The sequence below is a fragment of the Bubalus bubalis genome, chromosome 15, assembly GCF_019923935.1.
Source record: "Bubalus bubalis isolate 160015118507 breed Murrah chromosome 15, NDDB_SH_1, whole genome shotgun sequence".
Classification (NCBI taxonomy): Eukaryota; Metazoa; Chordata; class Mammalia; order Artiodactyla; family Bovidae; genus Bubalus; species Bubalus bubalis.
Window position 1 is genome coordinate 62,594,963 of NC_059171.1, and position 16,589 is coordinate 62,611,551.

The window sequence follows — 16,589 nt, forward strand, 5'->3', positions numbered from 1 at the left end:
TTCAACATGCTATCTAGGTTGGTCATAACTTTCCTTCCAAGGAGTAAGCGTCTTTTAATTTCATGGCTGCAGTCACCATCTGTAGTGATTTTGGAGCCCCAAAAAATAAAGTCTGACACTGTTTCCATTTCCCATGAAGTGATGGGACCAGATGCCATGATCTTCTGAATGTTTTCTGAATGTTGAGCTTTAAGCCAACTTTTTCACTCTCCACTTTCACTTTCATCAAGAGGCTTTTGAGTTCCTCTTCACTTTCTGCCATAAGGGTGGTGTCATCTGCATATCTGAGGTTATTGATATTTCTCCCTGCAATCTTGATTTCAGCTTGTGCTTCATCCAGCCCAGCGTTTCTCATGATGTAATCTGCATATAAGTTAAATAAGCAGGGTGACAATATACAGCCTTGACGTACTCCTTTTCCTATTTGGAACCAGTCTGTTGTTCCATGTCCAGTTCTAACTGTTGCTTCCTGACCTGCATACAGGTTTCTCAAGAGGCAGGTCAGGTGGTCTGGTACTCCCATCTCTTTCAGAATTTTCCACAGTTTATTGTGATCCACACAGTCAAAGGCTTTGGCATAGTCAAGAAAGCAGAAATAGATGTTTTTCTGGAACTCTCTTGCTTTTTCGATGATCCAGCGGATGTTGGCAATTTGATCTCTGGTTCCTCTGCCTTTTCTAAAACCAGCTTGAACATCTGGAAGTTCACGGTTCACATATTGCTGAAGCCTGGCTTGGAGAATTTTGAGCATTACTTCACTAGCGTGTGCTGCTGCTACTGCTAAGTCACTTCAATCGTGTCCGACTCTGTGCGACCCCATAGACGGCAGCCCACCAGGCTCCCCCCGTCCCTGTGCCTGGGATTCTCCAGGCAAGAACACTGGAGCGGGTTGCCATTTCCTTCTCCAATGCATGAAAGTGAAAAGTGAAAGTGAAGTCGCTCAGTCGTGTCCGACCCTCAGCGACCCCATGGACTGCAGCCTACCAGGCTCCTCCGTCCACAGGATTTTCCAGGCAGGAGTACTGGAGTGGGGCTTCTCTCTGGATCCTAACAAATCCACCTCTTATTGCTTTGTCTCTCAATGAATTTTTGCAATGAGACATCAGAGCCTGAGTTTCATTAGTTTTGGCCGGGCTTGAGTCCCGGGAGAGAGCTGAAGGACAGGAGGAAAAAGCAGTGGGGAAAGCGTGCCAAGGAATGCCCTTCATAGCCTGCCAGAAAATCTGCTAAATATCTGACCGGTGCTCACAGTTTCATTGGTCTGATCCTTGGCACAGAGAAGAGAAAGGACAGAAGAACCCCTACAATTGTGCGGTAGTTTGAGCATTCTTTAGCATTGCCTTTCTTTGGGATTGGAATGAAAACTGACCTTTTCCAGTCCTGTGGCCACTGCTGAGTTTTCCAAATTTGCTGGCATACTGAGTGCAGCACTTTCACACCATCATCTTTCAGGATTTGAAATAGCTCCACTGGAATTCCATCACCTCCACTAGCTTTGTTCATAATGATGCTTGCTAAGGCCCGCTTGATCTCACATTCCAGGATGTCTGGCTCTAGGTCAGTGATCACACCATCATGATTATCTGGGTCATGAAGATCTTTTTTGTACAGTTCTTCTGTGTATCCCTGCCACCTCCTCTTAATATCTACTGCTTCTGTTAGGTCCATACCATTTCTGTCCTTTATCGAGCCCATCTTTGCATGAAATGTTCCCTTGGTATCTCTAATTTTCTTGAAGAGATCTCTAGTCTTTCCCATTCTGTTGTTTTCCTCTATTTCTTTGCATTGGTCGCTGAGGAAGGCTTTCTTATCTCTTCTTGCTATTCTTTGGAACTCTGCATTCAGGTGCTTATATCTTTCCTTTTCTCCTTTGCTTTTCGCTTCTCTTCTTTTCACAGCTATTTGTAAGGCCTCTGGTGGAATCTAAAAAATGAAACAAGGAAATAGATATAACAAAACAGAAACAAACTCTCAGATGTAGAGAATAAGCTAGTAGTTACCAGTGGTGAGAAGGAAGGAGGAGGGGCAAGATAGGGGGAATGGATTAAGAGGTACAAACTACTATGTATAAAATAAACTACTATGTATAAAACAAGGACAGGACAGGAAATATAGCCAATGTTTTATAATAACTTTAAATGGAGTATAACATAAAAATTTAGAATCACTATGTTGTACACCTGAAACTAGTAAATTAACTCTGCCTGAATTTAAAATAAATTTGTAAATTTCTCTTGAGATTTTTTTATCTTTGCCTCTGCTGTTATTTAGAAGTGTGCTATTCTGTCTCCATATATTTTGGGAGTCAGTGAACTTTTTTGACATATGGTAATGGCTACTCAGTATTATAAGATGAGCTAATGTACAATAACAATAAGCAGTTATATTCTTGCCTTCTCTGTTGTAGATTAATTGACCCTAAGTGCGTGGGTTTATTACTGGCTCTTCATTCTGTCCCTTTGATCTATGTGCCTGTGTTTGTGCCCATTTCATACTGTTTATGGTTTTTTGGGGGGCGGGGGTGGCTGGGATGCTTGTCAAAAAGTTTATTTGGACTAACTGTTTTGGCAGAAGCATCTGTACATCAGCCTCCTGGTAAGCCAGTGGTGTTTGTTAGTGCTTTTACCTTGTGCACCCTGGGTTAGGGACAGAGGAGGAAGCAGACAGTCCAGGAGAAAGGGAATGCACCGGTGTGTTCCACACAGCTCATCTAATGGGAGTTGTTAGACCTGTTCTAGCTCTGTCTTCAGCATTATCTGACTGTGAGGGCCTCTGTAGATCTCAGCTGCCACATCAGCAGCTGAGAGGTGAGGACTGATTGATGCTATCATACTGTTTTGATTAATGTAGTTCTGTAGTGTAGTCTGAAGCCTGGAAGCATGCTGCCTCCAGCTCTGTTCTTCTTTCTCAAGATTGCTTTAACTATTCAGGGTCTTTATTGTTTCTCTACAAATTTTAGAATTATTCTAGTTCTGTGAAAAACACCATTGGTGTTTTGATAGGGATTGTGAGAAAGCGTTTTTTTTTTCTTTGCCACACTGTGAGGCTTGTGGGATCATAGTTCCCCAACTAGGAATTGAATCCAGACCCTGGCAATGAAAGCGCTGAATCCTAACCACTGGACTGCCAGGGAATTCTTGGGATTGCTGTACAGCTTTTTAAATAAATGAAAACACAACTTACCAAAATTTGTGAGATACAGTGAAAGCCATACTTAAAGGGAAATTTAACACCAGGCTCCTCTGTCCATGGAATTCTCCAGGAAAGAATACTGGAGTGGTAGCCATTCCCTTCTCCAGGGGATCTTCCCAACCCAGGGGTTGAACCTGGGTCTCCTGTATTTCAGGCAGATTCTTTACCATCTTAGCCACCAGGGAAACCCTAATAAAAGAATAGTATGAACAAATCTATTCCCCACTTTTGACAACCCAGATGAAATGGATTAATTCCTTGAAAGGTATAGTCTGCCAAAGCTTACAGACAGAACAGACTGTATGAATAGGTCTGTGTATATTGAAGAAGATAAATTAATTAATCACCTTTCAGAACAAAGCACCAGCCGCAGATGTGTTCACTGGTAAATTCTGTCAAACATTTAAGGGAAAAATTACACCAATTCTCTACAGTCTGTTTCAGAGAAAACAAACTGAATATGTTTTACCTCATTTTATGAGGTCAACATTACCCTACCACCAAAACCAAAGACATAAGAAAACTGTGATCTGTCTCTTCAACATAGATAGAAAATCTTCAACAAAATATTTGCAAATAGATTCATTAATATATAAAAAGAATTACACATTGCAACCAAATAGGATTTATCTCACGGATACAAAGCTATTTCAACATTCAAAATCAATTAATATAGTTCATGGTATCAGTGGGTTAAAAACAAAAAACACATGATCATATCAATAGATACAGAAAAGCATATGATGAAATTCAAGATTCATTCATGACAAAAACTGTCAGTAAACTAGGAACAGAGGAAGGGCTTCCCTGGTGATCCAGTGGTTAAGAATCTGCCTCGCAGTGTAAGGGACACCATTTCAATCCTTGATCCTTTTCAACATGGTACTGGAAACCAAAGAAATAAACTATTTGTTTGCCAATGACATGATTTTCTGTGTAAAAAATCAAAAAATTTCTGTAACTATAATCAATTATAGCCAGGTTGCAGGATACAAAGTTATCATACAAAAGTCTATCAGTTTCTCATATATCAGCAATGATCAACTGCTGCTAAGTCACTTCAGTTGTGTCCGACTCTGTGCGACCCCACAAACGGCAGCCCACCAGGCTCTGCTGTCCCTGGGATTCTCCAGGCAGGAACACTGGAGTGGGTTGCCATTTCCTTCTCCAATGCATTGAAGTGAAAAGTGAAAGTGAAGTCGCTCAGTCGTGTCCGACCCTCAGCGACCCCATGGACTGCAGCCTACCAGGCTCCTCCGTCCATGGGATTTTCCGGCAAGAGTACTGGAGTGGGTTGCCATTGCCTTTTCCAATCAACTGCAACTTGAAGTTAAAAACATAATACTAACATAAGTACCCCCCAAATTAAACACTTAGGTACAAACCTAACAAATTACATATAATATCTATCTGAGTAAAGTTGCAAAAACTCTGGTAAACAAAATCAAAGAAGAACTAAATAAGTGGAGAGATATCTCATGTTCATGGATTAGAAGACAGTATTGTCAAGATGTCAGTTCTTTCCAAATTAATCTGTAGTTTCAATGTGATCCCCATCAAAATCCTGGTAAGTTAGTTTGTGAATGTGGACAAGCTGATTCTAAAGTTTAGAGAGGGAAAGATCCAAGGCAGCCAACACAATATTAAGGAAGAACAAAATTGGTGGACTGATACTGCTCAAATTCAAGAATTACTATAAAGATGCAGTATTCAAGATAAAATCATCTTGGTGAAAGAACTGATCATTGGAACAGAATAGCGATCCCATAAATGCTGCTGCTGCTGCTAAGTCACTTCAGTTGTGTCCGACTCTGTGTGACCCCATAGACGGCAGCCCACCAGGCTCCCCCGTCCCTGGGATTCTCCAGGCAAGAACACTGGAGTGGGTTGCCATTTCCTTCTCCAAGGCATGAAAGTGAAAAGTGAAAGTGTAGTGGCTCAGTCGTGTCCGACTCTTGGCAACCCCATGGACTGTAGCCTACCAGGCCCCTCCATCCATGGGATTTTCCAGGCAAAAGTACTGGAGTGGGGTGCCATTGCCTTCTCCAGATCCCATAAATAGACCTCTATAAATAGAGTCAGCTGATCTTTGACAGACAACAGAGACAGTACAATGGAGGAAAGAGTCTTTTCAACAAATGGTACTTGGACAACTGAACATTCAGATGCAAAAAAAAAAATCTAGACACAGACCTTATGTCCTTCACAAAAATGAACTTGAAATGGATCACAGACTGAAGTATATAATGCAATACTATACAATTCCTGAAGTTAACATGGGAAAAGCCTAGATGGCAATGGGTTTGGCAATGACTTTTTAGATAGGACCCTGAGGGCACCATCCATAAAAGAACTGATAAGCTGGACTTAAGTAAAATTAAAATTTTTCTTCTTTGCAAAAAACACTGTCAAAAGAATGTAAAAACAAGCCACAGGCAGGAGAAATATTTATAAAAGACCCATCTGATAAAGAACTATTATCCAAAATATAAGAACTTTTAAAATTCAACAAGAAAACAAACAACCTAGTTAAAAAAATGAGCTGGAGATCCTAGAAGACCCCTCAACAAAGAAGAAATACTAATAGCAGGTAAGCACATGAGAAGATGCTCCACGTCATGTGTCATCAGGGAGAGGCAAACTAAAAGAGCAGTGAGATGTTGCTACACACCTTTTAGAATGGCCAAAACCCAGAGCCCTGACAGCACCAAATGCCACTGAGGATGTAGAGCAATGGGACTTCTCATTCCTTGCTGGTGGCAATAAAAAATGGTGCAGCCACTTTGGAAGAAGTTTGGCAGTTTCTTACAAAACTGAACATATTCTTCATATATAATCCAGCAGTTTTGCTTCTTGATACTTACCCTGCTGCTGCTAAGTCACTTCAGTCGTGTCCGACTCTGTGCGACCCCATAGACGGCAGCCCACCGGGCTCCCTCGTCCCTGGGATTCTCTAGGCAAGAACACTGGAGTGGGTTGCCGTTTCCTTCTCCAATGCGTGAAAGTGAAACGTGAAAGTGAAGTCACTCAGTCGTGTCTGACACTTAGCGACCCCATGGACTGCAGTCTACCAGGCTCCTCTGCCCATGGGATTTTCCAGGCAAGAGTACTGGAGTGGGGTGCCATTGCCTACTCCGTGATACTTACCCAAAGGAGCTGAAAACTTACCTTCACTTGAAACCTACACATTAATATAGTAGCTTTCTTCATGATTGCCAAAACTTGGAAGCAACCAATGTTACTAGGTGCATGGATACATAAACTGTGATGTTTGTAGACAATGGAATACTATTCAGTGCTTTAAAAAAAATGAGCTATGAAATCTTGGAAGAAACTTAAATGCATATTACTGCATATTAGGTGAAAGAAGGTACTCTGAAAAAGGTTACATATGGTTTGACCTTCTGAAAGTCAAAACTATGGAGTCCATAAAAAGATGGGTGGTTGCTCGAAGTAATGGGAGAGGTAGGGATAAATAAACAGAGGACTTTAGGGCAGTGAGATTACTCTATAATTCTGTAGTGATGGATTTGTGTCATACATTCATCCAACCTATGGAGTAACAACCCCAAGAGTGAACCCTAATATAAACTGTGGACTTGGGTGATTATGATGTTTCAGTGTACATTTATTAATTATGACAAGTTTACCATCTTGTCAAGGGTGTTGATAATGGAGGCAGGCGGTGGGACTATGCAGGGTTGGGGCAGGGAGGTATATGGGAAATCACTCAGTTGTGCTACGAACCTAGACGGCTCTTTAAAAAAAAAAAAAAAGGTTTTGTAAAAACCTTACCAGTGGCTTTCCTTGTCCTCAGCTAAGGTTCCTGCAGTTGACTAGAAGGTTCCACATGGTCTGTTCCCATGCCTGCCTCCTTATCTCCCATGCTCGCCTCTTGGTCTCCTCTCCTCTGTGCTCTTTCACGTATGGTCCATGTGCTTCCTCACCGTCTGTCCAACAGTGTAGATTCAGAGTCAGTTCTGGGTCTGTGCCCTGGCCATTGGTCCTATGTGGACCCCTTTTCTCCCAGTATATTGCAGCTGAGCGTCCTCCCTGCTGGCTCCTTGCAGTGTGTTGCCAGTGCATCCTGATGCTCACCTGTCCTCAGTCAGGCTGATGAGAGCCCATCACCTGTGATTTGGATTACCGCTGGCTGTGCTCTGCTGAGAGCAGCCCCCCAGGGGGAGGTCTGCATGTTTCTGCTGCCCATTCCAACCAGCCCTGGGTTAGAGCATCCTTTCTGGAGTGTCCAAGCAGGCAGAGCTGTGGGTTGAGAGTAGATTCATCCTTCACCATCTACTGTGAGCTGACTGTTCAGGCCCCAAGCTCCACAAGTAAGCACTTGCACCCTAGAGGTGGGTGCTCTCAGGTCACCTCCGGTTTGTTAGAACAGTGATTGGTGTCATGGTGTTAAGTTCAAATTCACTGGGTCCATTCTCCCTCCTCTCATTCAGCAACTGGAGTATTCTTAAATCTAAATAAATAGGAGATAATGAAAACTTAAGATAATACAGATGGAATTTGTTCTTACTCCAGTGTGTAATTTTCTCACTATGAAGGAGATTCTTAGGAACATTGATAACATTTGAAGTTTCAAGTCCATAACTGGAAAGAATGGACAACCACTGAAATAACATGAACTATGCATGCTAAAAGTGGAGAGAGGACTCAGGGTTACAAAGGACTCAGAAAGAGAGGATCTGACATAAATTCATAAATTTCTTAGATATCTAAATTCCTTCTTTTTAAAAAAGATAAAATATTTTGTTAATAATAATTCTACTATAATAATTTATTCATGACTATTACTTTGAAAGTGAAAGTGCTAATCACTCAATCATGTCTGACTCTTTGTGACCCCACAGGCTGTAGCCCGCCAGGCTTCTGTGTCAAAGGGATTCTCCAGGCAGGAATACTGGAATGGGTTGCCATTCCCTTCTTCAGGGGATCTTCCTGACCCAGGGATCAAGCTTGGGTCTCCTGCATTGCAGGCAAATTCTTTAGTATCTGAGACACCAGGGAAGCTAACACATCTATTTTTAGTTTCTTACACACCTTGCACATAAACATACTTTTTAATCACTGCCCTTCCAGCCTACATATTATTTACTACTTTCAGTAAAACATTTTTTTCCACTCAGTTTTCAGAAGTACAATTTTAAAGGCTTTAAAATATTAATATTTATCATATTATCAAGACATTTTCTTCTCTGGTCATTTGTCACTGCTTCCAAGACTCTTCTAGAATAAGATCTTCTGTCCACATCCTTAGGCAGTTAGCAGAAAGGTCAGAGGTTCTTCCTGAGTCTTTGGGGCCTTAAACATAATCAGCCTAAATTAATCCTCATGCTGCCAAGCTGAACTCAGGTTTGCTCACCTGATGAGCGCCAAAGCCAGTCTACCTGGTTGTGGTGAAGAAAAGTACAGAGTTTAGTCATAGGCACCAAGCAAGGAGAACAAGCAGCTGGTGCTGGAAAGACTTGAACACCCCAAGGACTTCCAGGGACGTTTTTAAGGCAACAACTGGTGTGAGGGTCTCAGGGTGTGGGACCAGCTCAGGTACATTCTTCTGACTGGTGGTGAGGTCACAGGGTGATGTTTCAGGAATATTAATCATCAGTCTTCTGGTTCCAACTGAAACCACACAGCTGGTCTCACTCAGCTTAATGAAGCTTAGGTTCTTTATGTCTCAACACAGTGGGAATTCGGTCAGAGACAAAGTGAGAGGTAAGAAGTGGATTTGTTAGTATAGGATTCTTTTGAAGGATATGAGCAGGCAGGCAGAAGAGCTCCACCCCAAGAACTTACTGGGCTACACTTTTATAACCAGAGGAAAAGTGAGGCAGAAGAGAAGGCCAGCTTCCCCCTCATTCTTTGAATAAACTCCAAGCTTACATCACTAGCTCCTCCTTCGAGTCTTAAAAGCAGAAATAAGCAGCAGTTCTGCATAACAGCTGGAGTCTTCGGCACCCCACTTCTGATAATGGAGACAACCATGAAGCAGAAGATTGGGAAAGAAATTGAGGCCCAAGCAATAATATGGACAACTTGGACATTTGACTCAGCAACAGTATCACCCACGGTTTTCTCAAGTGCACATGGAACAGTCTCCAGGATGAGCATCTGTCACAAAACAAGTCTTAAAATAAATTTTAAAAGGTAAGAACCATAAAAAGTATCTTTTCTTATCACAAATGAAACTTAAATCATTAACAGAAAAAAATCTGGATAATCCACAAGTATGTAGAAGTTAATCAATACACTCTTAACCAGTGTGTCAAAAGAGAAATCACAAGGGAAGTTTTCTAATTTCCTAAGAATACAATTTACCGAAACTTATGGGATGCAGTGAAAGCAGTGTAAACAGGGAAATGTATAGCTGTAAATATATACATTAAAAAAGAAAAAGATCTCAAATTAATTACCTAATCTTATAGCATAAGGAACCAGGCAAGGAAGCACAAACTAAACCCAAAGCTAGTAGAAAGAAACAAACAATGAAGATTAGAGTGGAGAAAAACAGAGAATAAGAAAACAATCAAGAAAATCAGTGTAATCAAATGATGGTTCTTTGAGAGGATCAATGAAACTGACAAATGTTTAGCTATATTGACTAAGAAAAAGACTGCTTTTGTTTCATGAAACTGACAAATGTTTAGCTACATTGACTAAGAAAAAGACTACTTTTTTTTTCATGATTAAAATCAGAAATAAAAGTGGGTATTTAATGACCTACACAGAAATAAGTATTATAAGAGACTGTCATGAACAATTGTACACTAAAAAAGTGAGATAACCTAGATGAAAGGGACAGATTCCTAGAAACACAATCTTCTGAAACTGAATTATGAAGAAATAGAAAATCTGAATAGACCTATAACCAGTAAGATTGAATCAGTAATTAAAAAAAAAAAAATCTCCCAACAAAGAAAAGCCCCAGATCAAGATGGCTTCACTGGTGAATTTTACCAAGGATTTAGGGAAGAATTAATGCCAGTCCTCTCAAATTTTCCCCAAAAATTAAAGATGAGGGAACACTTTCTAATGGGTGTTATGAAGTCGGCATTACACGATATCCAAGCCTGACAAAGACAGTGCAAGAAGAGGAAACTGCAGACCAACATCCCTCATGGATATTGAAGTAAAAAATCTCAACAAAATACCAGAAAGTTAAAATCAGCTGCATAGTGAGAGGATTGTACACCATGACCAAGTGGGACATATTCCAGGAATGCAAAGTACGTTCACATGATACCCACATTAATAGGATGAAGAAAAAAATCACATTGTAATCTCAATTGGTGCGGTAAAAGCATTAGACAAATTCACCACCCTTTCATGATTAAAAAACACTCAAAAAAACTAGGAATAAAAGGAAACTTCCTCAATATCATAAAGTCCACGTCTGAAAACCCTACATCTAACATCATTCTCAGTAGTGAAAGACTGAAAGCTTTTCCCATAAGATCAGCAGTAAGATAAGGATGCCCACTTTGTCACTTCCATTTAATGCATTATTGGAAGTTTTAGAAGAATTAGGCAAGATAAGGGGATCAAAGTTACCCAAATTGGAAAGGAAGAAATAAAATTTATCTCTGTTCACAGGTGACCTGACCTTATATGTAGAAAATCCTAAAAATGCCAAAAAACAACTTTTAGAACTAAGAAACTAATTCAGCAAAGGGGCAGGATACAATCATCACACAAAAGTCAGAAGCATTTCTATACACTAACAATGAAGAATTTTTAATGGAAATTATGGAAACCATTTCATTTGCAATAGCATAAAAATAAAAGACTGAACAATATTGAAGACATTGCTGAAAGAAACTAAAAAAGACATACCTAGATGGAAAGACAGCCCATATTCACAGATTGGAAGACCTAACCTTGTTAAGGTGAGAGTATACTGATGTGGCTGCAGATAAGCACGCAGGCAACAGCGCAAGCAGATGGGCCAGGATCTGAAGGCAAGGAAGTGCCTCTGCTTCAGGGCTGTGCTCACACCTGCTCCCAAAGGAGATACCTGCCTCCTCCCCACAGGAGAGCCAGCGCTCTGCACCTGGGAAGGGGTGCAGCTGCAGATGGAGTGGCTGCTCCTTTACTGCCCCTGGGTCTCCGGCTGACCACTCCTGTGGCCAGCCCAGCCCAGACAGCCCAGGGAAGGAACTGCACAAAACATAGCTTCAGGGCTTCCCTGGTGGCTCTGTGGTCAAGAATCTGTCTGCCACTGCAGGAGACAGGGGTTTAATCCCTAATCTGGGAATATCTTACATCCCACTAAGCCGATGCGCCACAACTTTTGAGCCTGTGTTCTAGAGCCTGGGAACGGCAGCTACTGAGCCGCACCACAGCTGCTGAAGCCAACATGCCCTAGAGCCTGTGCTCCGCAACAAGAGAAACCAACGAGCTGAGAAGCCTATGCACCGCAACTAGAGAGTAGCCCCCACTCTCTGCAACTGGAGAAAGCCTGCAAGGAAGACCCAGCACAGCCAAAAATAATAAATAAAATTATATTAAAAAAATAGTTCCAGCTTAACCAAGATGACAGGGAACACAGCCACCACACATATGGAATATTTATAACCCAAGAAAAAAAGTCTGTTGACAAGTCAGGAGGCTGCAAATGCTTCACATAAGGCCACTGGACCGTGTTCTAGCTTTGATTGTAACTGACATCTCCTTCCAGTTGTCTAAGAAATTCAACATGCAGAGTTGAGGACACTTATCATGTTGGTCTGCACAGAGCCTCTTTTTACCCATTCAAACTGTAATTTTATGCTTCAAGAGACATCAGAAAGATTTATGAAATATATTTTAGATTATTTCCAAATTCATAAAATTTTTTGATAGTGCTAACTTGTATGCATATGTATCTGATTATTTTAGATACATCTGAACTTACAGTGAATTCACTTTTTCCTTTTTTTTTTTTTCCACCTTAATCTAGAGTAGTTTTTTTCACATGCTGCTTTTCTTTTTTTCTTTTTTTAATTTAATTTAATTTAATTTTTTAACTTTACAATATTGTATTGGTTTTGCCATATATCAACATGAATCCGCCCCAGGTATACACGTGTTCCCCATCCTGAACCCTCCTCCCTCCTCCCTCCCCATACCATCCCTCTGGGTCGCCCCAGTGCACCAGCCCCAAGCATCCAGTATCGTGCATCGAACCTGGACTGGCGATTCGTTTCATATATGATATTATATATGTTTCAATGCCATTCTCCCAAATCATCCCACCCTCTCCCACAGAGTCCAAAAGACTGTTCTATACATCAGTGTCTCTTTTGCTGTCTCGTATACAGGGTTATTGTTACCATCTTTCTAAATTTCATATATATGCGTTAGTATACTGTATTGGTGTTTTTCTTTCTGGCTTACTTCACTCTGTATAATAGGCTCCAGTTTCACCCACCTGATTAGAACTGATTCAAATGTATTCTTTTTAATGGCTGAGTAATACTCCATTGTGTATATGTACCACAGCTTTCTTATCCATTCATCTGCTGAAGGATATCTAGGTTGCTTCCATGTCCTGGCTATTATAAACAGTGCTGCGATGAACATTGGGGTACACGTGTCTCTTTCCCTTCTGGTTTCCTCAGTGTGTATGCCCAGCAGTGGGATTGCTGGATCATAAGGCAGTTCTATTTCCAGTTTTTTAAGGAATCTCCACACTGTTCTCCATAGTGGCTGTACTAGTTTGCATTCCCACCAACAGTGTAAGAGGGTTCCCTTTTCTCCACACTCTCTCCAGCATTTATTGCTTGTAGACTTTTGGATCGCAGCCATTCTGACTGGCGTGAAATGGTACCTCATAGTGGTTTTGATTTGCATTTCTCTGATAATGAGTGATGTTGAGCATCTTTTCATATGTTTGTTAGCCATCTATATGTCTTCTTTGGAGAAATGTCTATTTAGTTCTTTGGCCCATTTTTTGATTGGGTCATTTATTTTTCTGGAGTTGAGCTGTAGGAGTTGCTTGTATATTTTTGAGATTAGTTGTTTGTCAGTTGCTTCATTTGCTATTATTTTCTCCCATTCTGAAGCCTGTCTTTTCACCTTGCTTATAGTTTCCTTTGTTGTGCAGAAGCTTTTAAGTTGAATTAGGTCCCATTTGTTTATTTTTGCTTTTATTTCCAATATTCTGGGAGGTGGGTCATAGAGGATCCTGCTGTGATGTATGTCGGAGAGTGTTTTGCCTATGTTCTCCCCTAGGAGTTTTATAGTTTCTGGTCTTACGTTTAGATCTTTAGTCCATTTTGAGTTTATTTTTGTGTATGGTGTTAGAAAGTGTTCTAGTTTCATTCTTTTACAAGTGGTTGACCAGTTTTCCCAGCACCACTTGTTACACATACTGCTTTTCAAAACTAAATGCATCAGGCTTCCCTGATGATCCAGGGGTTAAAAATCTACCTGCCAATGTAGGGGACATGGGTTTAATCCCTGGTACAGGACCCACATGCCAAGCGGCAAGTAAGCCAGGGCACCACAACTATTGAGCCTGTACACTCTAGAGCCCGTGCTTTGCAATGAGAGAAGCCACCACAGTGAGAAACCAGTGCACAACAGCTACATAGCAGCTCCTGCTCACCGCAACTAGACAAAGTTTGTGTGCAACAATGAGGACTTAGCACAGCCAAATAAATAAGTAAAATTGTTAAAAAAAAATACATCTTCTGATGGTTGAAATAGGTGTTTCAATTGCCATCTCCCTGTTGTTGCCATTTATGAAACACTTGAAATTTTTTTAAACATTTTTGACAGTTTCAAACTGAAAGCCCGTAAAAGGAAAAATTGAAAAAAAAAAACAAAAAAAAAACTATGAAATGGACTGAGAAGCTCACTGGGTATATGCTATGGAAACATGTCTAGGTAACATGATTCTGCAGGTTCTCTGCTTCTTTTGCTGTCTTTACGCTATTTTACAACTCATTAATTTGTAAAAAACAAAAAACTGGTAATGATCCATGATTTTTGTCCACAGAAATACAAATCAATTGTGTCCAGTAGTTTGCTATGGATTATTCCCTGTGGTGGGATTCCCAGGTGACTCAGCGGTAGAGAATCTGCCTGTACAGGCAGGAGACACAGGAGATGTGGGTTCGATCCCTGGGTAGGGAAGATTCCCTGGAGAAGGAAATGGTAACCCACTCCAGTATTCTTGCCTGGGAAATCCCATGGATGGAGGAGCATCTACAGTCCACAGGGTCTCAAATAGTTGTATATGACTGAGCACACACATGTGCATTCTCTGTGTGTAGTTCCATTTTGCTTCAATTTATAAATGAATGCCAATATTCTTCCAGTTTTCATTTGAGCCAACTGTAATTTCTTTTTGATTCTTTGATTAATAAGTTAAAATCTTTGACAATCATTTTATCTTTCTCCATGTTTTGATTGTATCTTTTTTAAAAGTCACCTTTTACCAACAGCAAGAGTGAACCAAGAACTTCCAGATGTCCAAGCTGGGTTTAGAAAAGAAAGAGGAACTAGAAATCAAATTGCCAACACTTGCTAGATTATAGAGAAAGCAAGGGAGTTTCAAAAAATCATCTATCTCTGTTTCATTGACTGCACTAAAGCCTTAGACTGTGTGGATCATGACAAACTGTGGAGAGCTCTAAGAGAGACGGGAACACCAGGCCATCTTACTCATCTCCTGAGAAACCTGTGTGCAGGTCAAGAAGCAACAGTTAGAACCCTGTGTGCAACAACTGATTGGTTCAAGATGGGGAAAGGAGTACAACAGGGCTGTCTGCTGTCACCCTGTTTGTTTAACCTATATGCTGAGCACATCATGAAAAATGCTGGTCTAGATGAGTTACAAGCTGGAATCAAGATAGGTGAGAGAAACAACAACCACCTCAGATATGCGGATGATAACCACTCTAATGGCAGAAAATGAAGAGGAACTAAAGAGCCTTGATGAAGGTGAAGGAGGAGAGTGAAAGAGCCGACTTAAGACTAAATATTAAAAAAACTAAGATCATGGCATCCAGCCCCCATACTTCATGGCAAATAGAAGGGGAAAAGGTGGAAGTAGTGACAGATTTTCTCTTCTTGGGCTCCAAAATCACTGCAGACGGTGACTGCAGCCATGAAATCAGATGATTGCTTCTTGGCAGGAAAGTGATGACAAACGTAGACAGTGTGTTGAAAAGTGGAGACATCACTCTGCTGACAAAGGTCCACATAGTCAAGGCTGTGGTCTTCCCAGTGGTCATGTATGGTTGTGAGAGCTGGACTGTAAAGAAGCCAGAACACCAAAGAATTGATGCCTTTGAACTGTGATGCTGGAGAAGACTCTTGAAAGTCCCTTGGACAGCAAGGAGATCAAACCAGTCAATCTTAAGGGCGATCAACCCTGAATATTCACTGGATGGACTGATGCTGAAGCTGAAGCTCCAGTATTTTGGTCATCTGATGTGCACAGATGACTCATTGGAAAAGTCCCTGATGCTGGGAAAGGTCAAGGGCAGAAGGAGAAGAGGGCATCAGAGGATGAAATGGCTGGATGGCATCACCGATTCAATGAACATGAACTTGGGCAAACTCCAGTAGATGGTGAGATACAGGGAGACCTGGCCTGCTGCAGTCCATGAAGTTGCAAATTGGTGGACATGACTGGGAAAACTGAGCAACAGCAAAGAGTGAGTGATAGTCACTCAGTTGCGTCCAACTATTTGTGACCCCATGGACTCTAGGCTGCCAGGCTCCTTCCTATGTGCATGGAATTCTTCAGGCAAGAATACTGAATTGGGTTAGCATTTCTTTTTCCAGGGGATCTTCCCAACCCAGGGATTGACACACAGGTCTGCATTGCAGGCAGATTCTTTACCATCTGAGCCACCAGGAAGCCTACTAAGAGACATTCTACTTATAAAAGACAGATCAACTAAAAAAGTATCAGCAGATACATGCTTGACTTTATCTTATAATCTATAGACAATATATTAGAATATGTAATGAATCCATACACTTTTTCCAAAGGACCCAAGATAGAAGTAGCAATAAAGTTATAACTGACAGTCACCACAGATTAAATAATTTAGATGAAGCTTACCTCTCTTGAAGAGAGGGACTCTGGGCAAGTGGTTAGGAAGGAAATAACAGTGTGCTTTTAACTTTGTATGAAAAACAATGTTCAGTCCTATGTTGCCGAACATAGTTGTTTTTGCCAAATAAATCCTTTATTTCAAATTTCTGTTGGAATGCTTTATTAAAACTCTGCTTCTGGCCTTTGTTTTGGAATCTGTTACTTTTGTTGCCACCTCCTGATTGCTGTCCTCTGAAGCTTTTACTTCTTTCCCACTGTCCTCTGACACCTCGGTTGTTCTCACACTGTCCCCTGAAGCCTCAATTGCCTTCCCCCTGTTGCGACATCGCTC